The sequence below is a fragment of the Phodopus roborovskii genome, unplaced genomic scaffold, assembly GCF_943737965.1.
Source record: "Phodopus roborovskii unplaced genomic scaffold, PHOROB, whole genome shotgun sequence".
Lineage (NCBI taxonomy): Eukaryota > Metazoa > Chordata > Mammalia > Rodentia > Cricetidae > Phodopus > Phodopus roborovskii.
In genome coordinates this window covers 4,145,431-4,172,103 of record NW_026126721.1, presented here as the reverse complement: position 1 = coordinate 4,172,103, position 26,673 = coordinate 4,145,431, and the positions used below count along the sequence as shown (strand labels likewise).

The window sequence follows — 26,673 nt, the reverse complement described above, 5'->3', positions numbered from 1 at the left end:
ATGTACAGCTATGTGTAATATTGGCTGCCTAAGATTCTCTGAGCCATGGGGTCCCCCACTTCAGTGTACAGAAAAGCAGCAAGAGGGTTGCTTCTGCTTTTGTTCAGGTCTGTAAATGCAGAGCAAGCATACACATTTTGAAAGCCTGTTTATGGGTCTGTGGGATCCCCAGTGTTTTTCATCTGAAAATGCTCCGTGTCCTTAAATGGAAGGGGCTCAGGGAGTGAATGGGAAGATGAGAGGAATGTTAATGCAAAGAATGAGGAGTGCAGCCAGACTATCTGAACCACCCCCAGGTGGCTAGTTTGTGCAGTTTCATTTAACTCACCCATATTTTATTCTGATTTGTCTACATAGTACCTAACATATAAATGTACTCCGTAAATATTGAATGTAATCATGCATATGGAGACAAGGTTCACTGATGTATAACCATCATTTTATATTTCTGTATTTCATTGAGTTTTTTCCTGTATGTTTTAGCATACTCAATAGGAAATCTTCCTTACATAGATGACAGTGCCTCTATTTTGTTAGAATGGTCTCTCCTTATTTTCACTGAGGATGGGATCCATATGTAATTCTTGATAAAATTCTAGTTTCTCTGAGATACTAGGTCTCAAGCAGGGAAGCTCTTAACTTCCAAGGGACATAGAACAATATTTGGAGACATTTTGATTGCCACAAGTAGTTGGAGGCCAACGAGGGTGCTAGGTATCCTACACTATGCATATGATAGTCCTCATAACAAAAGTGATCCAGTCCTAAATATTAATAGCACCTGACAGTGAACTAAGCCAGACATTTATCATAGAAGTCTACAATTGGTTGATACAGGTTTCTATGATCCAGATCTTTCCAGTTGGGCTAGGATATGAGGTATGGGGCAGGAATGGTTGAAGAGAAGGTCTTTGCCCCCATAAGATGATGTGGAACTTAATTAATAATATCCTATGGTGGTTAAGGAACTGTACTGCTGTCATTGTGCTAGGAAGGAACTGGTTGTGAAGTTGGGAAAACAAAAAACTATTCCCTTACTAAGGTGTTTGGATAGATGGATTATACCTCTGGGCTATCTACTTACCCTCAGTACTTTTTCTCATGAAAAATTATATGTCTCCTTACCTTTTAATTTAGTTAAACTTGAGTTTCTGGTTTTTTCTATGCCACAAATATGTATTCATTTATGTTTTCTATCCAATGTCATCTGTAGTTTTCTTTGTGACATTCTATTTTGCTTTGTTTTTATTTTATGAGACAGGTTTTCTTTGTGTAGCCCTGGCTGTCCTGGAACTAGCTCTGTATACCAGGCTGTCCTCTACCTCCTGAATGCTGGAATCAAAGGTATGTGCCACCAACACCCAGTATCTTCATGGCATTTCTAATGGGGCCTGTCACTAAGTACATCATACACTGAATATATTCCTTATTTTCAACCATTTTGGTTGCCTTAGAAGGCAGATGATGTTTCTAAATGTAGGGTAAAAATAATACCTTTTGCTTTATTTATTTGTTTTTACACATTTCTATTTTGGAATGTTTTTAGAGTTATTGAAGAGTTGTAAAATTTGGGTAGCTCCCCCATTGTTAAATTCTAATCTTACCATAGTAGCTTTTCTGAAACTGAGAAGCCAGTCTTGATCAAAATTACTGATGGGCAAACTCTAGACATTTGGATTCTACTATTATTTATTTTTTTTTAATTTTTAAAAAAATGTTTATTGAATTATACATTTCTCCACTTCCCTTCCCTCCTCCCCTCTCCCCTACCATCCCTCTCCCTACACCCCCACATTCCCAATTTACTCAGGAAGTCTTATCTTTTTCCTTCACCAGTATTTCTGCCACTGTTTCTTTTTTATGCTAATGACATTTTAGAACTAAACAGTCTTACTTTGAGACTTCATGGATTTTGGAGTCATGGAGCTTGGGAAATCAGATGTGAGGGGCAGTGACTCTGTGTTCAGATAAAGGTGGCAACATGTGGAATCTTCCATATACTTTTAAAATCAAGACATCTGTAAGCTAAAATGTAGCTCCTAAAATAACAGAGATTTTGTTTGAAATGGACAGATTGACCTAGGAATCCATGCCATCTACCATGTTGCTGAATGAGTGTATGTTCCTATACTTAACCACCATCAGCCTAGATCTATCACAAAAGATTCATTCCACAGTGAGTCACAGAAAACTTTCCATACTTTTCTGATACAGCTTGAAATAGTGGGGTACAATCCCAGGTATTGAACAAGCATCAGAAACATGATGCTTAGTGAAACAATGAGGTAAAGACAATAGATTATATTATCTGATTGCTACTGTGTATGGGAAATATAGAGGTAGAAAATGGACTACTGATGTCTGAGTGTAGAGATGAGAAGAAATGGTATTGGCAGAAGGCAAGATATCTTATTGGATAATGTCCTGAAATTGAAATATGTGTTGTACAACTCACTAAATTTATTAAAATCATGGAATTGTACACATGAAATAGGAAGAGTTCATTGTATGATGGCTATAGCTAGTAAAGTTTTTACAAACAATTTTAAGGGTAAATCACTTTAAAATTCAGATAGTTACCTTGACTTTGTAGTTGGAGAGATCAGACTATGTAGATTAGACTTGGCAACCTCTTACCATGCAAAAGGATTTTGGGGCTTCTCAAAATGTCCATACAATTGTCAGGGCAATGTGCCAAGAAGCACATGTTGCTATTGCTTAGGAGCTTTGCCAACTGTAAGAGAACAATACTATGCAACAGCCTGGTAATCATTACTGAGGCAGCTAACTTTTTCACTCAGAGTCATTGATCTTGTAGGATGACTCACTCATATTGCTGTTTGTTTTAGGAAAGTTGAAGTGCTATCTGGATATATGACAGGATTGGGAGCATAGAGGACCTTGATTTGTGAATAGAGGGCCAATTTGATATCTGGACCTTTAAATATCAGTATTCTTTTTTTTTTTTTTTTTGGGAATGACCCTCTGAAAATTGTATTACATGCTTTTTATTTATTTTTTAAAGATTCATTTATTATGTATATACAGTGTTCTGCTTGCATGTATATCTGCACACCAGAAAAGGGCACCAGAAGTCATTATAGATGGTTGTGAGCCACCATGTGGTTGCTGGGAATTGAACTCAGGACCTCTGGAAGAGCAGCCAGTGCTCTTAACCTCTGAGCCATCTCTCCAGCCCCATGCTTTTTATTTTTTAAATTAGCTTTTGAACTGGTGGCTAGGAGCACAGTGAAGACACTAACCTTACATTATATCACTAACTCTGTGGACTGATTGCAGACATGGGACAGTGTTGACGTCCTTCCAGTGCTGCTATTTGCTGTGGGATTTCTGATACTGTTTCCTCTTCTATAAAATGTAGTAGAAATATTTGCTTTATAGGTGTTTTTGAGGATTCAGTAAGATGACATGGACACTTAAGTCAGTGTCTACTGTAGAACAGGTACTACATTTTATTGTTTAAATTGATTTTTCTTTTGTTTGTGTGGGGGTGTTCTCATGTATGTGTACATGCATATGGAAAATCAGAGAACAATTTCCGAGTGCCATTCCTCAGATACCATTAACACACATATATATACATACACATACATATACGTGCATGTGTGTGTGTGTGTGTGTGTGTGTATGTATGATAGAGACTTTCACTAGTCTGATGCTCACTAAGTGGGCTTGACTGGCAGACTTGTAAGCCCCGGAAATAGTGTAAGCCATTATATCTGGCTTTTAAACGTGTATTCTAGGAATTAAAGTCAGGTTTTCTTGTTTGCAAAGTAAGCCTTTTTACCAACTGAGCTATCATTCCAGCCATTTTTAAGACTATGATTTGCTGCAAGGTCAAGATCTTCGGCAATATCTGCTTCTATCACTAATAATATGTCAGTACTTTAGGTATATGCTTAGTTGTACACACACAGTAGGCCTTACTTTGAGGGTGAAATAAAGTTTTCTAAAAGTCTTAGCTGTTGGATCTTTGAAAGAAACTGTCAAGAGCGTAGGCAGAGGAGGTAGAGGCATCTTGTCCATATTTGTGTTTAGAAAATCTTTGTTTATGTGGTGCTTAATGTGCTTGGTAGGAGAAGGGAAAGGTAAGTTCAACAAGGTTAGAGAGAAGCAGTGGAAAGCAAAGAAGAGTTAACTTCATTGTAAGCTTAGGTATTTTCCTAGCAGCATGTGCCCAAAGCTGTAAAATATCTTCACCCTTAGGTTCACAAATTCCATTGAAAGTGGTGGTTCTCAGTCAGCCAGGGATAATTTTTGCCTTCCAGGGGACATTTGGCAATGGCTGAAGACATTTTTGCCTGTCACAACATGGTGGTGGGTGGGGGTAGTGTGGGCTAAAGTCATGTAGTGGGTTAGAAGCCAGTAACATTGCTCAGCATCCTACCAAGCCCAAGATGACCTCTCATGACAAAGAATGACTTATCTCTGGTGTTTATAAAGTTGAGACCAAGTGGTCCTACCTTGTCCATATGGGGCTTACAGTGTAGTGATAAAAGAACAATAGTGAATATGTTGGTATCTTCTAAGGTGAAAATTCTGCTTGAGGGAGGTTGATGGGGAGTGTGATACATATAGGTAGCCATTTTGTAGAGAATATCAGAAGCCTGTCCAGATTCAGGCAGTGGTATTTAGCTAATCCCCGCTGAAGGTCAGAAGGGATCCTGTTATCTGGGTAGAGTCTTTTAGGGAGAAAAGAACACAGAGGCTGAAATGATGAACAAAGAATTAGTTAGGAAATAGTGATTTTCCTTAGAGTCAGGCAGTGGTGGCTGAGGGAAAAAAGAAGAAATGGGAATGCTCTCAGACATAGAAGTATGTGGTTTCTTAAGGCTCTGGATGCTGTACTTCGGTCATGTGTATAATTCACCATTCCTGAGACCCTCTCTCAAGATTTCCTGTCAGCTTGGGCAATAAAATATCCTGCAAAAAGGACATTCAGTTGTAACTGTTGGATCAACACAGAGGAGATGACTTTTCTGTATTTTCCCTTATCCCTAGCTGTGCTGCTGGGGCTTCAAGGAAGTTAGTGTGACAAAAAATGCAGGGCAATGTATACATTATGCTCTTACAATTTTAATACATTCATAAAATGTAGTATATTAAAGGCACATTAAAGACAGAATTGATTGAGGAGAGCCATACACTTTATGAAAACCCATGTGTTATAAGTTATTGTGCTTAGAAAGTTATATTATTAAAAAAAGAGAAAAAAGAAAGTTATATTAGTATTATTATTTCAAAGTGGTTATTGATTGCTAATGGGTAGCGTGACTAAGGACTTGAAATGACAAGATGCGTGTCACCCTCACAAAACCTCCACTCCACACCTAACATTGACAATGACTTTTCTTCAGCACTCTGGCCTTGTTTTATTTGCTATACATATACTTATTTAAAAGGTATTTGAGATAAATCATTCTGTGATTGACCTGGTCCAGGTTAACCTAAAATTGTCATCTTGTTAATCTCAGTATTGAAAGCCAAGACACGAGAAACCAACCTTTCCTCCTCCTCAGCCCATATCATAAACCTCCAAAATGTCACCATGTACATGGCATATTGACAAAAATGTCAAGGATTACCAAGAATAGCTTCTTGCATTCATATGCAGTTACAAGAGAAGGACAGAGTAGCTTTCGAGATTCAAGTGCCACTGCAGTGGCCTCAACCAACAATTCTTGTTTGAACAACATCCAATGCTAAAACCTTTGGTTTTACCTTGAATTTTAAAATATAAACACATGTAATTCTTATGCTTCCAGAGTTTGTTAATAGAATTATTTCTTTTGTTCCACTTATCACCCAGCTCCCCTTTAAAATACAGATGGCTATAATGTTTTACATAAACTAGTGACTAATTTTTTTCCTGAGTCATTGGCAGTGTCTCAGTTCACAAGTTTGTGCCAGTTCAGTCAATATTTGATGGAATACAAAGTCTGCATTTCTTTCAGATTTACGTATTTTCTCCTGTCACTTAGAGATACATAGTGCTTCCTTCTCATCTGTTTAAGAATGGTTACTGGCAGCTCTCTCTCTCTCTCTCTCTCTCTCACTGTTTGCAGGGGACCTCACCCCTTTTGTGCACCTGTGAAAATAACAACTTATGGCTTCATTTCAGGGATCAGCATCCGTTTCTGTCTCATTTTGGAGTTCTGAAACCATGTAAATTAACCCCAGCCAGGTGGTGGGAAGCAGGGGTTAAGCTTTTTACTTTCTTTTCTTTTACCTTCATGTCTCATGAGACCAGTTTGGAGAAGAATCCTTGGCAAGCCTGTAGGTTGGATCTTTGGATCTTCTGTCAATGGTGAGATCTTCATGGATCACTTTACAGAGGCAATGAATGTGCCTCTATGTCTTTTATGTCTTTTCTGTGGTCGTTTTAGAGCTTACTGCTGTTGGGTTGCTTTTCTCTTCCATGGAGAGTTAATGAAGGGACCTCATCATAATCCAAACTACTGAAATAAATGGGAATCAGGAAATTTTCCTTGAAGCAAACCTATGACATAACGGCACCTCGAGTGTGAGTTATTGAAATTGGTTTTGTTGAAGTTGTTCGTTAGCAATGTTTGCAAATATTTGTAAGAGAGAGAGAGAGAGAGAGAGAGAGAGAGAGAGAGAACTATAGATATAGAGAGAATGAATATGTGTGTGTCCATGTGTATTTTCTCTCCAAAATGGTGGAGCCTCATTAAATTCTTCTATTAATTAATGATGGGTTTTTTTTTGACAAAGCAATGCTCCTAAGTTCTTTATTCCTTGCTTTAAAAACACAGATGAAACAGAACAGAAGTACAACATTCGATTTTGTGGCATGCTGTCATCATCTGCAAAGTTCATTGCTTGTAAAGTCTCCAGTAAGGTTACAAAAACAATTTAAAAATCTAACTGTTGCTGGAGAGATGGCTCAGAGGTTAAGAGCACTGGCTGCTCTTCCAGAGTTTCTAACTTCAGTTCCCAGCAACCATATGGTAGCTTACAACCATCTGTAATGAGATGTGGTATCTTCTTCTGACATACAGGCATATATGCAGGCAGAATACTGTATACATAATAAGTAAATATTTTTTAAAAATAAAGTTTTAAAAAATAGCTGGGCAGTAGTGGCACATGCCTTTAATCCCACCAATCGGGAGACAGAGGCAGGCAGATCTCTGAGTTCCAGGCCAGCCTGGTCTACAAAGCTATACAGAGAAACCCTGTCTTGAGAAAAAAAAATTTAAAAAAATCTAATTGTCCTTAGCTGCATGTGATCTATGGGTTGGATATACCTGGTATTAGACCACAATTCTTTTAGCAATTAGGTCTTGTATTTACTGAAATGATGGTTCAAAAAGGCCAATTCTTCAGAAGCAAGGAAAAGAGGATGCTAGAGAAAGTCATCCTTTGTAGCCTGATCAATAAAAGGACAAATGAGTAAATCTAGTGATCCATCGTAGTTGCTACTCCATTGACATTTTTTAATTAAATGGTATCACATTCATGGATTTCTGATTTAACATCAGATTTCTGAAATACCTGCAAGAACTATCTATAGTGACGACAATTTCAACATCATAGACTTGAAGCCTATTTTTATGGTGGGCCTTGCTCCTCATATTCCCTGCAGGAATCACAAAATCAAATTGCCAACCTACCAGCAGTCCTGTGGCCCTTCCTATCCAGTAAAGTATCTAACCACTAGTGTTTTGTGCAGCTCCTAGTTGTATCCATCTTTTTCCCCCTCTATAAAGTTTGTCATGTTTGCAAGTGAAGCTTCAATTACCCATTTAATCATGGTTAGGTCTGCAAAGAGTCCATTACTGTTTTCCCTTGTTTAGCATTTATAACAAGCAAGCTGATTCTTGACAACAGTTCTAGTTCATTTGTAATGCACTCTGTTTTGCTGTCAGATTATATGACCATCTGGCATGCTTACCTGCTACTTTTAAATCCTAGATTTAACATGGGAAGCTTTATAATAATTATATATCTGTACTTACACACACACACACACACACACAGAGCCCATTTCCAGAAGTTCTTGATCAGTAGGTCTTAGGACACCCGTGATATTCATTACCCCTCCTCCCACACATAAAAATATCCAGGCTAAAAATTAAAATAAAATTTAAACAAAATTAATCACTAACATTTTAAACTGTACAATATTGTATAATTCAGTAACATCTAGTACATGTACAGTGTTGTGCAACTATCACCTTTATCTTGTTCCAAGACATTTTCATCATCCTCAAAGAAAACTCTGTACCTATTAAATAGTTACTCTTCATTCCTCCTTACCTCCAGCCCTAGGCAACTACTAATCTACTTCATGTATTTATGAATTGGTCTATTCTGCACTTCCCATGTGAATAGAACAGAGCATGTGTCCTTTTACTTTACTACTTTTACTTAGTGTAGTGATTTCAAGATTCATCTGTGTTATAGTCTGTGTCAGTACTTCATTTGATTTTATAATTGAGTGACATTACAGTATATGGATAGGTCATGCTTTATTTATCCATTTATCTATTGATAGACACTGGGGTTATTTCTGTGTTCTGAATACTACTGTCATGAACATGCGTATGTAAGTGTTTAGGTAGGAAAGACTTAACCTTAGAAACTGTAAATGTTGGCACATGTAAAGGAACAGTGGAAAAGTGGAGCAGTGGTGGGAAACAAGGATCAGGATACAAGTTTGATGTTCTGCTGACCACAAAAATATTTATATTTATGTTTAACACCTAGTTTCTTGCTTCAAACTTCCTTCATGCTCTTGAGTCCCTCCCACAGGGTGAGTGTGTTGGACAGTGGGGATTTGTTATTTGTTTGTTCCCTGGTAGAGCTGAATTCCTTGAAGTTAACTCCTGGCACTGAAGATCTCAAATAGCTTTTCTTCAGTGAATGTTTAAGCAAACGCATAGCACTTTGTAATCTTCATGGAGCTTTTGCTAGGGTGGGGTCCTTTAGTGCTCTCATCCTTAGCCAAGGTGACATGCCTGAGGCTTATGAGCATCATTTATCCCAAACTTCCTGCACGCCTCACCTGGCAAGTGCTCTCAGTACGTGCTATCTGGCTGCCTAGGCTGTTCCCCAGGAAGGCTTTCCCATCTCTATGCTCAGCTTGCAGGGGTCATTGCACATTAAGGAACCCACCTGGATTGGCTCACAACCATTTGGGCAGATATAATATGTTACAGAGTGGTAGGGCCTGTGGTAAAATCGAATGGATGTCCCTAGTCATCATGAACATTTTTTTTCTTTAGACACTACTATCCATGTGTACCAGCTACTCATTTGTTAAGGATTTATTTATTTCGGATTTTGAAATGAAATCTTGTGATTTTTATCTATTAACAGCCCACATTAGCAATGGCAGATCATCCCCAGGGCCAACCCAGAAAGCCAAATAGAGCAAGTTTATAGGTGGAAGTAGCATGGACACCTCTGGAGTCATATGATTCTAGCTTTCACCATCTAGCCAAATGTGCTCATAGGCAGAGAAAAAGGAGAACTCAGAAAGAATTCATCTGTAGCCCACTTGCCCTCGAGAACTGCAAGAAGTGGAGGCCATGCTGGATTCTGGATGAACTTTTTCAACAATTGGTTTCTTTTATTTTCCTATGCAGACCACCACCAGTTAGATAAAGCTACATTTGGGGGTCTTTTCTCAACTCCCACTCCCAGAAACAAAGGAACCAAAACACGATCATATATCAAGTAATTTCTTCCTCACAATCTCATAAAAGTAATCCTACCTTATTACAGTGTCTTGTTAAACATCCCTTAAAAGTTATTGTGCTGGGGATGTACAGTACTTGCCTAGCATGCCAGTATAGCATAAAACCAGGTGTGGTAATCCCGGTACTAGGGGAATGGAGACAAGAAGATCAGCATGTAAAGGACATCATCAACTTGATAGTGTATTTGAGCTCAGCATGGACTACTTGAGACTATGTCTCAGAAAAGAAAGAAAAAGAAAAGAAAATCCCAGGTAGGTTTCACAAAGATCCAAATTACATTTTGATTATTCTCTGTCCATATCAAATCCCACATGGAGATGGAGTCAGTTTCCAATGAATAACATTTATTAATTTATTTTTGTTTCTCTTCTTAACAGTTCTGGCTGTCCTGGAACTCACACTATAGACCATGGTGGTTTTGAGTCTCTGTCTCCCAAGTGCTGGGATTAAAGCCTTGTGCCACCACTGCCTATCTATATATTTTTTAATTTATATACATTTTATACATGGGACCATAAGCATTTAGGGTCACAATATTTTCTTTGTTGGAGAAACATTCTATGTATTGGGTTCCACTCTTTATTGTCTCAACTCTTAAGGTACCAGGAACACTGCCCAGTCTATTCTTATGGTAACTGAAAATAAGTTTCCAGACATTGTAAGGTATCCCTTGAGTGGCCTCTGATTGAAATCACTTTACTAGTGTGATTAGTGAAGTGAAAGGTACCTATCAATCAATGTCTTTTTTTGTTTGTTTGTTTGTTTTTTGTTTTGTTTTTTCCCCAAGACAGGGTTTCTCTGTATTGCTTTGCAGCCTGTCCTGAAACTAGCTATGTAGACCATGCTGGCCTTGAACTCACAGAGATCCGCCTGCCTCTGCCTCCTGAGTGCTGGGATTAAAGGTTTGTGCCACCAACAACTGGCTCCTAATCAATGTCTTTTCATTTTAGACCTTGATTCACTGCCTCTGTTTACTCCCTATTTTGCTCAATCTTCTCTGAAGTTTTGGAGTCTTCATTGTCCTTGGCTACCATTGCAGAATGCCTCTGGACTAGGGCCTCCAACAGCAGGTGTTTTTTTTTTTTTTTTCTCATAATCTTGGAAGCCAGAATGCCAAGATCATATTCTGGCACAGTTTGTTTCTGGTATGGACTCTTTATTTCTTTGCAGTCACCTTCTCACTGTGCCCTAACAAAACAAAGAGAGCAAGCTCTATTTTCTCTTCTTTTTTTGAGACACTGTCTCACTATGTAGCCCAGGCTAACTTTAAGCTCAACATCTTATTGGCACTGCCTGCAGTCTGGTCATAATCTTATAGGGATATCTTCCCTACAAGATTAGGTCCTGTGCTCTTATGAAAATGTTTAATTTTTATCACCTTTTCAGACACCCTATATCCAGATACTGTCATTTTCCAGATTATGGCTTTAATATGAAGTTTTTGTGGTACATAATTTAGTTCATGGTATTCTACCATTGGCCCTCAAAATTCATGTCCTTCTTACATAAAACTGTTTTGCTTTGTTTTTTTTTTTAATTTTAGCAGTCCCTAAAGTCTGAATTCATTCTAGCATCAACTCAAATATCTGATGCCCAAAGTTTCTTCTGAATAACATCTAAATTAGATTTGGCTGAGACTCAGGGTGATTCATTCTGAGGCAAAATTCCATTCCAACTCTGAACCTGTAAAGCCAGCAAGCTATATGCTTCCTAAATACACTTGTGGAACAGGCATATGGTAGATAAAGAAGCAGGGAAGGAAGGAGGTGGCAGGTTCCAGGCAAATCTCAAATCTGGCAAGGCTAATTCCATAAAAATCTTAAGGCTGATGTCTACTTTTTGGCTTGATGCCCTACTTTGCATTACCCACATGACTCTGCAAAGATCTTGACTCTGAAACCCAGAGGGAAACAGTCTAGTCCCTGGGTCTGTGGTAGGATTTGCTGGCAGCTTTGGTAGTTTCTGGGTTACTTTCAGGGTAATTCTATACTTTTCTCAAAGATACGTTTATGTTCATTTTGGAGCATCTCTATAGTTTCATCATTTAGGTTCCAAGAAGTCTGACACCATTTATTTTGTCCTGATTTCTGTATCCCCTGGAGTTCAAACTGGCAGTATTCACTAACTTGATGCCATGTCTATTCATGCCTGCTGTTAAGATGGCTGATTGATTAACATTTCGTGGAAATGTCTGTAGGCATTGCTCGTCCAGCACAACTTTGGCATTCCTTTCACATCATTTCTATTTCCACACCTTTATTTTGCCCCTTTCCATCCATCTTTAGGTCCATCAATCCATCCACCCACTAATTTTGCTTCTGTCCTTACAGTCCTCCATCTAACTGGGCATAGAACACTCTGGGGTCCACACTAGGTCCTGTAAAGACTCAGAGCTTTGGGATCACAATTGCCTGTTCAGATGTTAAGACAGCCTCACCTAGGAAAAGGTAATATGGATGCATACAAGAATAGGGTATTTTGAGATTCAGTCATCTTTGGAATTAGAGCACTGAGCTGTTGCTTTGGAAGATACAGAAAGAAAAGACCTCTCTCCATGTATTCTCGTTCTTCGTGATGGAAATGCTAGGTCATCTCTCAAAGCCAGAGACACATGGACCTTTGACCTTCTTTGCTTTCTGGATCTCAAGATAACTGCTTAGTTCTTTCATGTTCTCTCTCCCACCATGAGGCAGACCTTGAGCACACAAGGTTTGTGCCAACAAAGGAACTCAGCATGTAGTTCTGATAAGCATTGTTCCAGTGATACAGGTGGCCAGCCAGTTGAGCTCATTAGCAGGTTCAGTTTACCTGACAGTTCCCTTTGATGATAATGCTGAGCTCTTTTTGGACAAGCCCCAGAACCATACCCCTGAGGGAAATAGCTTGAATCCTGTGTGCACAGCCAGGCTTGGTTGGCTAAGGCCTGATACCTGCATGCCAGGCTGATGGCTTGCTAGGTTGCCTGGAATTGTGCACATACTTCACTGTAGCTTCTAGAGAAGTTCAACTTGGATGCTTATGGCCTTCTGAATGCCATAGGTTCCAGAATTTCTACCAGATTGCCTGGAGTATATGGTAATTTGTATTGGCTTGATTCCACACGGCTGCTGAGTTGGAAGTAGTTGGTGTGGTATAGAGTATTTACTACATTTTTAGAGTGTAGCATTTCAGCTTCTTTGTAGTTCTAAAGGGGAGTCTGCAATCAGGCCACCTCACAGAGCTGTTCATAGGTCTGGCCTCCAGATGTTTTGAATCAAATGTTGTTGTCTATTGTCCTGCTCTGAGGATTTAAAAGAGAACACCCCTCCCCCAAACAAAATACAATTCATATGACGTGATTTTGAACAAAATGACAGTCTGTGCATCAGTGCCTTTTAGTTGGAGAATAAAATCCTTTATTCTAGAGAATGTCTAATTCTAGCCTAGTAAATCAAAGGCTGCTTCATTTATTCATTGTTTTGCACACCTGTGCATTGAGTGTCTGCTGGAGGTAATGTGAAACAGGTACCAGCAACAATATTCTTGCCTCTTGGGAGAATAGAACACAGAAAAGCTCACCCTTCATGTCTTTCTGGAACACTTGGAAGGAAAGCCACCAGGGTGGGTGGAATGATAAGAAATGTTCACAGAGGAAGTGTGTTACCTCCCATTAATTTTGCCACAGAATACATTGGAGATGTTACTCACCCCTTCCTATGTCAGAGACCTAGTAATTAACTTCACAGTGACATCAAACACCCTAGTCCCACCATAACTACTCCTGTTCCAGATCTAACTCAGGCCTTCTGATTTTCTGTCATCCTTGCCAGATGGCTCCCTCCTGCCCACACCTCCCCTCTTTCTGCTGTCAACTTTCTCTGCAGCCAGGTTGTGGGGTGGAGCTCTTTTTCGAAGTCAGTCTGCTGAGGACACTTCCTGGTTCCCAGTACCCAGCTGGCTTCATGCCTCCTGCAGAGCTCAGCTTGTATTCTTTATCAGGGCATTCCAGGCTCTCTTCAGCAGCTTCCCTTCTAGGGTAGATTCCCCAGTCTACAGTGGGACTGGCTTGTCAGGGCACAAGTGTCCTCTCCTCTTCCTCTACACTTGGAGGTGTTGCCTTGGTACGTACCTACCTAGGTTGAAACCAGCTCTTCCACCTAGAGCTGAGGCTTGTTTACCCCCATGGCATTGCCCTAGGCAGGGAGCTTTGAGAATAGGCTTCTTGAAACTAGAATTCCAAGACTAGCAGCATTGTAAGTATCCTGAGTAGGCACATTTTTCTAGGAAGATTAATGCTTATCTCTAATTCTCAAAGAGATCCAGGTCCTAAAAAGAACTACAATCTCTAAGAGCTTATTGTGCTCTACATCCATTCTTGGCATGCAGTTCTTATGTCATAAAAATCTGACATTCCCCACCCCATGCCTTCAAAAGTTCATAGATGCTGTTGGTGATATAGGTAATGATCCATTTATTTAATTTTGTTTTTCAAGACAGAGTTTCTCTTTAATAGCCCTGGATATTCTGAAACTCACTCTGTAAACCAGCTGGCCTCAAACTCACAGAGATCCATCTGCTTCCACCTCTTGAGTGGCAGAATTAAATGTGTGTGCCACCAGTACCCAGATCAAGGATGCATTTATAAACAATGATATTACTATGACTAAAACAAACAAGCTAAGTGACTGCTGATGATGTGCTTTTGAATGGAAAGATAATCAGTGCAGAAAAGGGTAAGAGATAAAGTCCTTCTAACTTCCTCCTAAAATCTGGTGTAGGATCCAACCAACTCAAATGGGAGACCTCAATATTTATAGTGTTTGAAAAGTCTATAATGAGATCCTAGTGCCCAAGGGACTGTGACACTGCTGCCTTGGGATGTCTGGGGATAGCCAAGAACCATCCTGGGTCGCCTCCCCTGTGATGCCATTTCTAAAGAATGTTATTGTTCAGCCTCTTCCCTCTCCTTTGGCCACTGTGGTTTTCCTTTCCCATTTCGGCTGAATTCACTTCTTCCGTTGATTGTTGCTATTTGTTTCTTTTTTCCCTAAATCCTTCCTTAAAACCTCCCCTTTTAAATTTTATACACTTCTTCCTGTCTCTTATCTTCAGGAGCAAATTAAGGGACAAATTACAATATTTATTATATTTTTAAGAGACAGGGTCAAAATCCATTGAAGCATTTTAAAAGTATGGAAAATAAAAGAAGCTAGTTAGTAACTTGCCACATGATTTCACCAAAGTAATCATCATTAGAAATCCTCTCATATTATGTAAGAAACTTCTCAAGAGAATAATGATGATAAAACAGCCATTGAAAAGCAGAGTAGGGGTGCATTCTGATTATTCCTGTTGATCATGTCAAGTCTGACTCATCCTACATATACAACAAACAGAGCACCTGCTAGGCATGCCCTAGAGTTCCACTAGGGTTGAGTCAGAGTTGGAGGAGATGCCAGTCTAGCCCTGAAGGCACCAATACTAGGGGAGATGTGACATATAAATAGGCACATCATAGAACAGAGCAAATATTGAGGTCAGCCAAAGAAAGACACCTTTCTCAGGTGCTGAGTCTAGACAGGAGGAATCTGGACCACAACTTGGAAGAGGCATAGGCATATAAACAGGAGGTAGATGAGTAGGAACTGTGGCAAAGAGAAAGAACAATTCACATAGGGAGACAGTGTTGTTAGGGAAGCAGATGGACAAGGGGTCAAGAGTGAACCAAGAGTTCCCTGCTTGTCGTTTTATGGTTTCTGAAACCTGTTTTTTTTTTTTTTTTTTTTTTTTTTTTTTTATAATCCCTAATAGGGGCTTGCAAAGACATCTCTTTTCTAATTAGATGGTTTTTTTTTTAGGGGTCCCATCATCAGTCAGATGGGTTTTCTGCTGCCATCAGTCCTAGAAAAAAGTAATTGCATAAGTTAGGTGACATCCTAGAGCTAAGGTCGGCAGAATAGTGTGTATAAGACATCAGAACCCGAACAGTTGCTTTTGGTGAGCTCAAGGTGGGAAGAATTCAATGTGTAAAGCACATGCTTGCTTTTAAAGAGTTCATAGAAAAAAGAATGTAAAACATCTCAGTTATAGTTTTATGGTCACTACATTTTAAAATGATGGATGATATTTTTCAGAGCACAAAGAATAGTATAGTACAGTACAGCACAGTATAGTAGGTTAAGTAAAATACATCTTTACAATTAGTTGAATCTGCTTTTTTTTTTTAAATCAAGTGTGTGACTTTCACTGTGTCACAGTACTGCTCCAGGGAAATAATTTTACTAACTAGGCTGAATTTTGCCTTTATTTCACCTCAGTTTTTATATCATTAAAGCTTTTGCATGGAGGGGAACAAAACGTTTTTATGTCATCTGCTGAATTTGAGGTTGATAGGCTTACTGAGAAATTTCCTTGCTCCTGCTGGGTGTCTGTGATTGGATTGGTTGGGCCTCCTCTGGGTGTGGTTTCCTTTGGGTGGTACACTGGCAGGTTGGTCTGAGGTCAACATGCTTTTAAACTATGTTCCACTCATAGAATATTATGCTCCTAAATCAGAATAATAATGACATTCTTCTAGTTTTACAGGACAAAAATAACACAGAAGGAAAAATAAACCTTTATGGAGTAAGTTTCAGAAGCCTTGCTATGGGCTTCTGCCTTTCTGCTCCATCACCCACCTAGAAAAGAAGAAGAAACTGTGGTAAAATGAGATCAAGTCATTTGTTCCAGGCTCAACAGCATTAGTATATAGATGTTCACCTTTAATATTTTAAAGAGTTACCATTGTCTTTTCCCGTGTTTCAATAAAATATATATTGAGGAACCTAACATTAAACCACTCATTAGTGGATGGCATGTCCTAGATCATCTTACTTTCATCATACTAGTGCCTGAGCATGTTTGAGAATCAATTGAATAAGGTGGCTGTGGGAGCTGAGTTTGGAAAGTTTGGAACTTTTCCTAAATGCCTCCTCTGCTGATTATTCTTAGGATAGTTTATTTTTTGCTGGAGGATAGAACATCTTGCCATGATCACTTCTAGATTGTCTTCCCTTGGTATTTCCTTTCTTGTTGACAGACATACATTTAGGTAGCCATATAATGTGTTTTAAGTTGGCTTATTAGAGAATCACAACAAAAAGATACAGGAAGTCTTCACTGATATTTCATCTGGCTCTGGTAGCCTTGTTTCCCACTATGGAACACATCAACTTAAAAACAGAGATGTTCAAGGAAGAACTAATCCTGGCCTCTGGAGTCCTACCTTTCTTATCATTTGGGTTTTTCAATCTCAACTGCTAGTTTTGTCTTGAGTCTTCTAGTAGGCTGTTTTATGCCCTGATCCTCACCCCCAAGGTTTGGTTTTCTGAAGTCAGCTGGGTTTAATTGATCAAACACTCCATTGTTTTGCTGGGGGCTCCAGCTTAGAAAGGTGAGACCCAAGGAACAGCATTCATTCCTTCAAGTAATCCATGAACTAATAGGTAAGGTAATGCCTGTTTTGACAAGTGAGAAGCACTGACCATAAAATAAATATAGACACTGGTCTTTCTTATTTTTTCCTTATAGGACTCCAGATGGTGAATGTGTGTGGTGGGTGGTGGGGAGCAGTTCAGTCTTCTCCACAAAATGTCTACTCTTGTCTATATATCTTGTGAATCACTGAAGAAACATCTTCAAATGAGATGAAATACTCAGACTTTTCACAGATTCAAATCATCTTCTTTCTTTTGTCTAGCTCTTCAAGTGTGTTAGTATCTAGCAAACAGCTCTGGAGTTTCAGTTGCTTAACTTAGTTCAGTATGAATGGTGAAGGGGTTTCTAAGCCTGTGATCCACAGAGTCATCCATGGACCCAGGATTCTTCCCTGATGTGGCTCACCAATCTTTTGGACATTGCTGTCATCTACCTACTTTTTTGCTTTTGGTCAACAGAAAAGGGAAGAGAGAAGGAATGGGATCCTGCCAGAAGTTTATGGGCAAGCCCAGAAGTAATATATGTGAATTCACCTCACATTTCTTTGATTAAAGCCCAGTCACATAGTCCTGCCCAAACAAGAAAAGCTGGGAAGTGAGGGCCTTTTTGTGGACTCAAGAAACATGTATTATGATTTCTTTACCATTATTTTGAGTAACAAGTACTGAGATACCTACAGGCTTTAATTACTATCTAAATTGATGAAGCAGTACCATTTTATTGACTGTTGAGAAAAAGCACTTGACACACTTTTTAGTGGGATTTTGTGACATGAGTGATACTGCTGCTGGGCCGTTAGTAACATTGACCTTCAACCTAAGATGAGTGAGTTGTGACTAGATTGCTGCACTGGGGAAATGTGTGCTCTACAGAACATGACAGCATGTAGCTTTGCAGCTAGGGGGTACAGCAAAACACATGTACCTGATAGGAAGTGCTCCTGGGAGGAATATAGTTATTTAGAAAAGTCTTAGTATGTCACACCTACTTGAAGGCTTATAGACTAGTGTCACAGCTTCTTGCTACCAAAGCAGTGAAATAGATCTGATGATGCACCTTTTGTCAGAAGCCATTTAGGCTGGGGGGTCTCTTGCAAATGTGCTAGTGAATTGCTTGTGCAGAGGAGCATGCTGCATTCAATTATCTGTTCTCATTTGTTTTTACTGGGCTATTGCCATTTATGAAAAGCTGCATACAGCTCTTTGCCCTGAGGGAAGATCCAGGAGCCATTTGCTCTTCAGATTAGTCCATGAGTTTATCCATGTATTCTGACAGTTTTGTATTAGTGACAATGAAAAGATTAGCTGATGCTTACTTTCAAAAATTCTTATTCTCAAGAAAACTTCATCTTTTAATGCAGTAGTCATAATGTTTATTTAGGAATTATTGGTTCTAAGAATCTGTAATGACTGGGACCCTCACATTTCATTAAGGCATTTCATGTCAGTTGTAATGGTTACACGGATTTCTGAGTAATATTATTCCTAAATTCTAGAGTTGGAACTTGATACTAAGTGACAATTTCATTTTTATACATATTCTAAATAAACAGTTGAAGCTAAAACATGCATTTAAATGAGTACTAGCAGGTTTGTGACATGGTACCTGCTATTTAAAACTGGTATACAGGCATGGCAAGATGCCTCAGCAGGTAAGGTTATGTGCCACCAAGTCTGATGAACTAAGTTTGAGTCACCAGGACCTACCTGGTGGAAAGGGAAAACTCCTATAAACTGTACTTCAATATCCATGCATTCCCTGTGGTACATGCATGCCCATGTACATATGTGCACAAAGACACAATAAATAATGTAATAAAAAATTAGCAGATGTTCAAAGAATCTATCTAAAGAAGCATTGCAGCTTCAATTTTGGGGCAAGCAATGTCCCCAGGAATCTGCTGCTTGCTGCTTGTTGCAAAGTGAGAACTTTGGCTATGGAGTATAAATGTTATGCCACTAAAGGCTTGGAGAACTAACTAGAACAGCACACACAGTTGAATTCACCACATAAGTAACCACAAACAGACTGTGTCCAAGTTCCGGTGGACTTCGAAATATACTGGAAGCCAGGCATCTTAGAAAAGGAGAAGGAAGTTATTATAATTTCTTGAGGATTGGTTTGGCACTGAAATTGAGATTAATGGTGTCCTCTCTGAATAGTGTATTAAAAACAAGCATGCATTGGAAATATAAAGATGACTTTGTTCCAGGTGACTGGAAAATGTAGTTCAAGGGCAAGGGATTACTCTGGCCTCCTGATAACAAAAATGTATACAGAATCAGTGCTTCACTCTCTACCCCCACTTCCTGCTACTGGCCTTTGCATTTTTTATAATTTGATATGGTTAGTATGGAATGGGCTAGTCTCGTGAGCCCAGCCTGGCTGGAGAGAATAGGCTTCTAGTCTCACCTCTTCAGGCCCTGCTGCATTCTTAGTTGCTGCCTTGTACTGGGCAGAGCAATGGCTGTGAAGACATCTGTGTCCTAATACCTGTAACCTGTGAGTATATTCTTTTATGTGACCAAAGGGACTTTACAAATGTGACTCAGTGAGTGATATTTTGTTGAGAAGATTATCCTGATGGGTCCTATGTCATAGCAGACTTCTTTCTAAATGGAAGAGAAAAGCAGAAAAGAGAGCTGGCCTTCCCATCAATATTTCTTTGAAAAATAGGAGTAGGATGCCACAAGATCCAGCTCCAGGAGCTGGAAAAGGCAAGGCATCAGCTCCCCCTGCCCCCCGCCAGTTGTGTCTAATCTTTAGCTTTGTAGACTACATGTGGCTGAAGATGCAGCCCAATCCAAAATGATAAATTTAGGACATGAGACATTTTTGTTTTATTTCTTCAGTCTTGTAATTTGATTGCATTGTTCATGAGTTTGAACTTTGTAAATGAGAATTGCAGCATCAAAAGGATAGACATGCTGTCGAGACTTCAAAAAGGAAAGCAGGCCTGTGTAGCTATGTTAGGTGTCTTCAGAACTCTGAGAATGGTTAGAGAATATGGCAACCAGTTAAGGCTGAGTCCTTCTGAACTGTGAGAGAAGAAATATGACTGTTTGAACCCACCACTTTGGTTGCAGTAAAAAGAAAAGCAACCCAGTGTGAAGCAAGTGCTGGTGCAGTGAGATGGCCGGAAGGGGACTAAGTGCCAGCTGGTTTCCAAGCTGCCGCCAAAGAGGCCACAGTCAGCCAACATGACCCCATGAGATTCATCTGGTTATCCTCAGTGTAAATATTAGAAGCATGGGCTGGGGATATAGCTGAGTAGCCTTTGCCTGGCAGGTTTTAGGCTGTAGTTTCAGTAGCTCATACTGGGGAAGGGGGAAGGGTTAGGAAATTGAGGCTCAGGGCAAAATCGAGTGACTCATTCAAGGTTTAATTCATGGCAGTGCACAGTCCTTTTTGAGCTGGCACTTAGACAGTGCAGCAGGATGTGAAAGACAAAGCAAAAAGAAATCAGAGTCTGGGTTTCCACCACTCTCCCAATTCATACTGCCCTGTTGTTTAAGAATGGCCAGCAGAACATAGTCTCTCTCACTTAGCAGAGGCCAAGAAATATGATTTGCTCAGGGGAGAATCTGTAAATCTCTGGGTGGTGGCTCAGGACAAAGAAAGTGGTTCCTCTGTTTTTTGTTTTTTTTTTTTTACTTTCTACTATAAATTTTTCGCCATTTCCTACATTCTGAAAATGCTGCTCAGCTCATAGCACTGTTGGGCCTTCTTGTCTGTTCCCTCAGGGTAAAGCACACTCCGGCCAGATGGATTATTCTGAGCTCTGGAGTACATGGATTAAAAATATCTTCAGAGGGTGGTGAAAGACTTTACTTCTTTGGTTGGCAGGAACCTAAGATGATGGCTAAGCTCTTTGGCAGTATGTAACAGTGTTTAATATAAGTGCATGCCCGTTATTTATCATAAATAGCACTCTACTGGGGCATGCTTTAATAGTTAACTCTAGAAGCCTGGGGAATAAATTGTGGTCTGCTGCATAGAATGAAAGATTCCAGATCTCAGAAAGTAATGTTAAGAGGCATACATATTCAGCCTAATAAAATCAGCTTATGAAATTATATGTAGTATGATATTATTTATGTGAAAGGTAGGAAAAGTAGGGAAGAGGAACAAGGTAGTATGTGAATCTAGGGCTTCTGGATCATGAGTGATTTTGTTCCTGATCTTTGGAATTTATTACCTGGTTTTGTGTACTAAATTTAAGATATAGGGCAAAAAACTTCCAAAGCCCAATATTATTCCACTATATAGATAGGCCATGTTTTCTATATTCATTAGTTGAAGTCTGTTAGTTATTTCCACCTTTGCTCTACTAAAAATATGTTGGTGCATGCTTTTAATCTTAGGTAGTGGCAGATGGATCTTGTGACTTTGAGGCCAGGCCAGCCTGGTCTACAAAGCGAGTTCAAGGAAAGCCTGGGCTGTTAAACAGAGAAACCTTGTCTCCAAAACAAACAAACAAACAAACAAATAAATAAATAAAATAAAAGTCAGGAAAGAATTAAAATGTTACAGAATTAAGTGAAAACAGCAAGATAGAAATTTTTATGTAGTGTGTGATGATGACTATGTCCATGAATAGACTTTAAATCTATTTTCTAAACTTTCTATAGTATAAACAAAAATATCCCCTTGTCTGTTCATGAGAACTGTGGGTAAAGTAGGTGGGAATAATCTAACATCCTGTTTTGGAGGAGGTGAAAATTGAAGAGACTGGACATGCTTTCTGTGTGTAAAGATGGAACCCTGGGAAATAGTATGCTGTCTTGCTAGACTTGATCCCTTCTTCCTCCCCTTCTCAGACAAACTGACTCCTATTTGATGTCCTTTGCCTGTTCATGGCCTTACCCAGACACCAGCAATTGCCCTGTTGTGTAGTTAAATAGGAGGCTTTTAACTTTTTTCAGTGGGGGGAAAAAAAAAACTCTTCAAAGTTAAAGCCTTACCCATGCTGTTGTAAGAAGACAAAATTGAATTGCTTATTTATTTGCTCAGAGTATTATCTAATCTTTTTCCATAGATTAGAAAGGATTCCAAGACCAGAGCTGAGAAACTGCCCAAACCAGCTAATCTACTGGCCTTGCTGATTCCAGAATGTTCTACTTGGGGCCCGCCTGAGTGCCTTCCTTGCTAGCAAGCCCACTTATCTCCATTTTAAACATTCGGATCTGCCTGACCTGGGGAGGTGGGTGGGAGTGGTGAAAAGCACAGAGCCAGCATGATTTTTACTGATTTTACTGTTCAAAGGGCAGTCAGAAGTCCTACCAGAGTTTTGTGAAACACAGTAGAGAAACCAACCTTAGAACACAAGTGCCTTTTCTTTTTAGTTTTGCCTTTTTTGTTGTTAATTTGTTTGTTTAATACTTTTTCATTTTCTGAGATTCTAATATAATTACATTATTTCCCCCTTCCCTTTACTCTCTCCCATTTGCCCCACCCCCGTTACTCTCTTTCAAATTCCTGGCCTCTTTTTATTTAATTGTTATTGGTGTTGTTGCTTTTTGTTGTTGTTGTTGTTGGTAGTGTGTGGGTGTGGGTGTGTGTGTATGTGTGTATTCACTTCTAGAAATAAAAACAAAACTTTCTCAGTCTATATAATGCTGTCTGTATGTATATGTTTTCAGGGCTGACCATTTGATATTGGATAATCAACTGGTGTACTCTTGATTCATATTTCAGGCAGGGTCTTATATAGCACAGTCTGGCCTCAAATTCAAGATCTTCCTGCCTCATTCTCCCCAGGGCTGGCATTACAGGCATGTGCCACCATGTTTTACTTTGTTCCTCGTGCCTTCATTGATTCATCCAGAATTAAGTCAATGATTAGTTAATATGTCTCATAGAAAAAATGTAGGAAATGGGTCAGGGCTATACAAAGGTAAAATGCACTTTTCTGTACATCATTATTTTATATATTTTTAGTTGTGTACTCAACATTTGGTTTAGTAAAAGTAAATATAATGAAAATAAAATTTTTAAAATAGAAATTTACCTCTTAGAGATAGTTTAATCACAGTATTAGAAGTTGTATCTCCATGATAGCATATAAAACAGCTTTTCTAGTAAAAAAAAAGTATAAATAAACAAAGTAAAAGACAAATAAAATTAGGTATAAATAAACTCATGACAGTCCCCAGGGATATTGTTATCTCTCTGTTTCTGATTCTCCTTTCTTTCCTGCTTCTATATGGTATGTAAGTATGGGAAAGGTAAAAGACTTCAGGGCCTTGGGGGAGGGTGGAAGGAAGGGCCTCCAGTTCAGGAGAAGTGAAAAGGATATGAACAAGTTAACTTCTGCCTTACTTTTTCACATAGTCTTTGACATATTTCTAACTTTTTGTTCAGTTCCATTAAATCTGTCCTTTTCTTTTTGGATTCAGCTGAGTCCGGATGTTATTTAAAGGTTTAGCCTTTCCACATACTGAGCAATTTCCATTTTTCTTTTAACTTCATAAAGTTCATACAAGCCATCTGCTAACATTAGCAGTTTCAATTTTTTCCATCTTTATATTTTGATGAAATAGTAACATATTTTTAAATGAAATGCTAGCCAAAGTTGCAATGCGTTCTCTTGGCTCCTCCTTCTGGTTCACACTGCCTTGGACTGAGAAGAGTTTCTGTACTTCTTTCTGCCCACAATGGCTCAAAAACCATATAGGAAGATGTAAAACAAACAAAAAAAAATAGAAAACAAAGCAAAAAATCTTGCACACATGGTTCCAGACACACCTAAAGATAGCTGAGTTCTCCAAACCCACCTTTCCCCAAGAGAAGGCATGCATCTCAGGTTCATTGGGAAATACAAGAAAGAATTTAACTGTGAAGGTTGGTTTAGGGCTTGGAATTATTTAGATTAAAAGGACTGACTTTCTGGGTTTGGAGACATGGATATTATTGTAGCTGAGACTCTCAGTGAGGATAGGAAGGACTTTCTGGCTGGGAGACAAATGTGCCTTGGACTTCCTGCTGGCTTCAAAGGCCACCTTCCTTTACAAGATCTGTTTGGCTCTGACTGAGTGAGGATACTGAACAGTTAACCTCATGCCTGTGGAAGATGTACAGAAATGCAGTAAATATGGCTTGGAGTCCTCTTTCATGCCCACTGGGTCCAGTGAGGCAAAAATGGAAGTTGCTTCCAAGGTAGAAGGGGTTTGGAAGTTGCACAAAAATGATTGCTAATGATTTATGAGGGAGAAAGCTGACTTTTTCAGGGTACTAGAGGAGAGTCCTAGGAAAGACTTAGGGAAAGGTAGTAGACTGAAGTGGAAATGGTTTTTGCAGGGGAGGGTGGGTGAGATGTTGTGTTTGTATAGAGGTTGAAGTCAAAAGAGCTAGATGTGTTGTGTGTGCTTGTTTGGGGTGAGACTGTAAGAGCAGCCCAGGGTCCTGGAAGTCTCAATTTTGTGTATACTTATTTGTGTGTGTGTGTGTGTGTGTGTGTGTGTGTGTGTGTGTGTATTGTTGGGAATGGAACTCAGGTTTTTACACGTTAGACAAGCACTTTGTTGCTATGCTGTACCCTGAGCCCACGGTTGTACATTTTTTTGTGTGTGTGTGTGTGCAGCAGAGCCATTGCATTTGAAGGAGAGTCTCTGTCTTTATGCCAAGTGAGGGTTGATATCTGACAAGACAAGGGATCATGACATTTGTCCAGGATGGAAACTAGTACTTTGCTTTTGGTGCAGGGTTTTTCCCAATCAAATCTAAGGTCTGTCCTGGGTGGTTCTCAATCTCACCCTGACAAGTCAGGAAACATGCTTTTTAGCTAACAACAACTTTTACAAATCCCAGACAGTGCCTAGCCGTAATATCCTCCTTAGACATGTGATCAGATTCTGAAGGTGTGTAACTCATGTGACATGATATATTTATGCCTCATGTAGTGTTATCCACAAACACCTTTTCTGGCAGAAAAAAGTTCCCATCATTTTGATATTTGTACAGTAAAGACATGATCAAGTAGCTTAGGTATCTTTGGAATGTGGTTACTGGTTTTTCTCAAAACCAGTGGTCTGGGAAAATGTGGATGCTATGGCTTCTGAGACTACCTTTAAGAACTTCATCACTTTTCTGTGGTTGTAGAGGCCTTGCTGTTGACATTAACTGAACTCCAAGAGGTGTAACTCCTCCTTGGCTTGCATTAGGGCACTTGTACTATGTATGATTATAACCTTTCATGTTTGACATAGAAAGGAAGTGGAATCAGGAATCATGCCAAAATGAAATTCATCAAAATGGCAGAAGTACCTCTCAGTTTCCTCTTTGAGCAAAGAGTATGGAATTGATATTAGAACAACTTGATTTTCCTATAAAAATAGAAAGGTAGGATCTTATTTTGAAGTATAAAGTAAGTGGATTAGGCTCAGCCATGGTGTAAAGATATGTTTCCCACTTGTATATGTAGATTCAATCATATCATATATGTAAATAAACTTCAGATTTACCTGTCTTTGCCTGGTTGTCTAGGCTTAAATATGAATGCTTACTATGTTGGGATGGCAGTGATATACTCAGGACTCAATTTGCATTAAGGTAGAACTCTTTTTGGTATGACCTGTTCCTGTCATTCACTGCTGGCTTAACATGGAAGTATGTCATTACACTCCCCCCACCCTGGAAGTGAATCCTGTTTCAGATATGTGCTGTGGGATGGAGCAGGGAAGTGTGCAATAGGTTGGACTCTCGCTGTGCATCGTCCTTCTCTTCCTTAATGTACCATGTTTGGGAGGCTGTCCGCAGATTACACTACATTATTTATTTCTAGTTTTGTATTTACCACACTTCTTGAAACCATATGTTTAAAATGAAGATTAAATGTAGTTTGGAGTCAGTGTTGTTCTGATAGTGTTTTATCAATTTTCAACCATCCTAGGAGAGATAGCTTTGTTGTCCAACCAGTTTTGGGAAAACCTCACAGGGACTGGCTACAGTTTTGAGGTCTTCAGTTTTCTGTAGCCAGGGACTTGAACAGAAGAAGTGGGAGGATTGAGCTTGTGAAATTTAGATTGTCAGATTCCCATGCATGCCAGTCAGTGTGCATTTATAGAGACAACCAAAGAGATAGCTGCCCAGACTCAGACAATTATAGGTGTGTCCTGTTTTATACAACAGCTGTTGCTCTCAAACTGGCTTGTCAATCAACATGATCATGAGAGTGGGGGAGGGAAAGAGGCTCTGATTAAAGAAATCCGTGGTACACCCTTTACTTTCTCTATCTCCTGGTAAGGTCAGGATCCCTTAATCAGATTTCTTTCAAGAAGAGATGTTTGTAGGCATTGTTCTCTGCCTGTTTTTCTCTAGAAGAAGAAAAAAGGACCCTTTGAAATCTTTGATCCCTACTGTACAAGGAATGCAGGAAGTATTCAGAAGGCATCTCACTATATTGTTAGGTTTCCTGGCTTTTTGCTTTTGTGCAGTGGTTGACGTTTGATTCATTAATGCGCAGGGTGAC

General features: G+C 39.3%; 1 protein-coding gene across 1 annotated transcript in view; it reads left to right on the top strand.

Moving 5' to 3' along the window:
- The window catches only part of Wwc3 (WWC family member 3), a 103,522-nt gene that overhangs the window by 9,555 nt on the left and 67,294 nt on the right, over window positions 1-26,673 (top strand). The gene's annotated exons all lie outside the window — the stretch shown is intronic.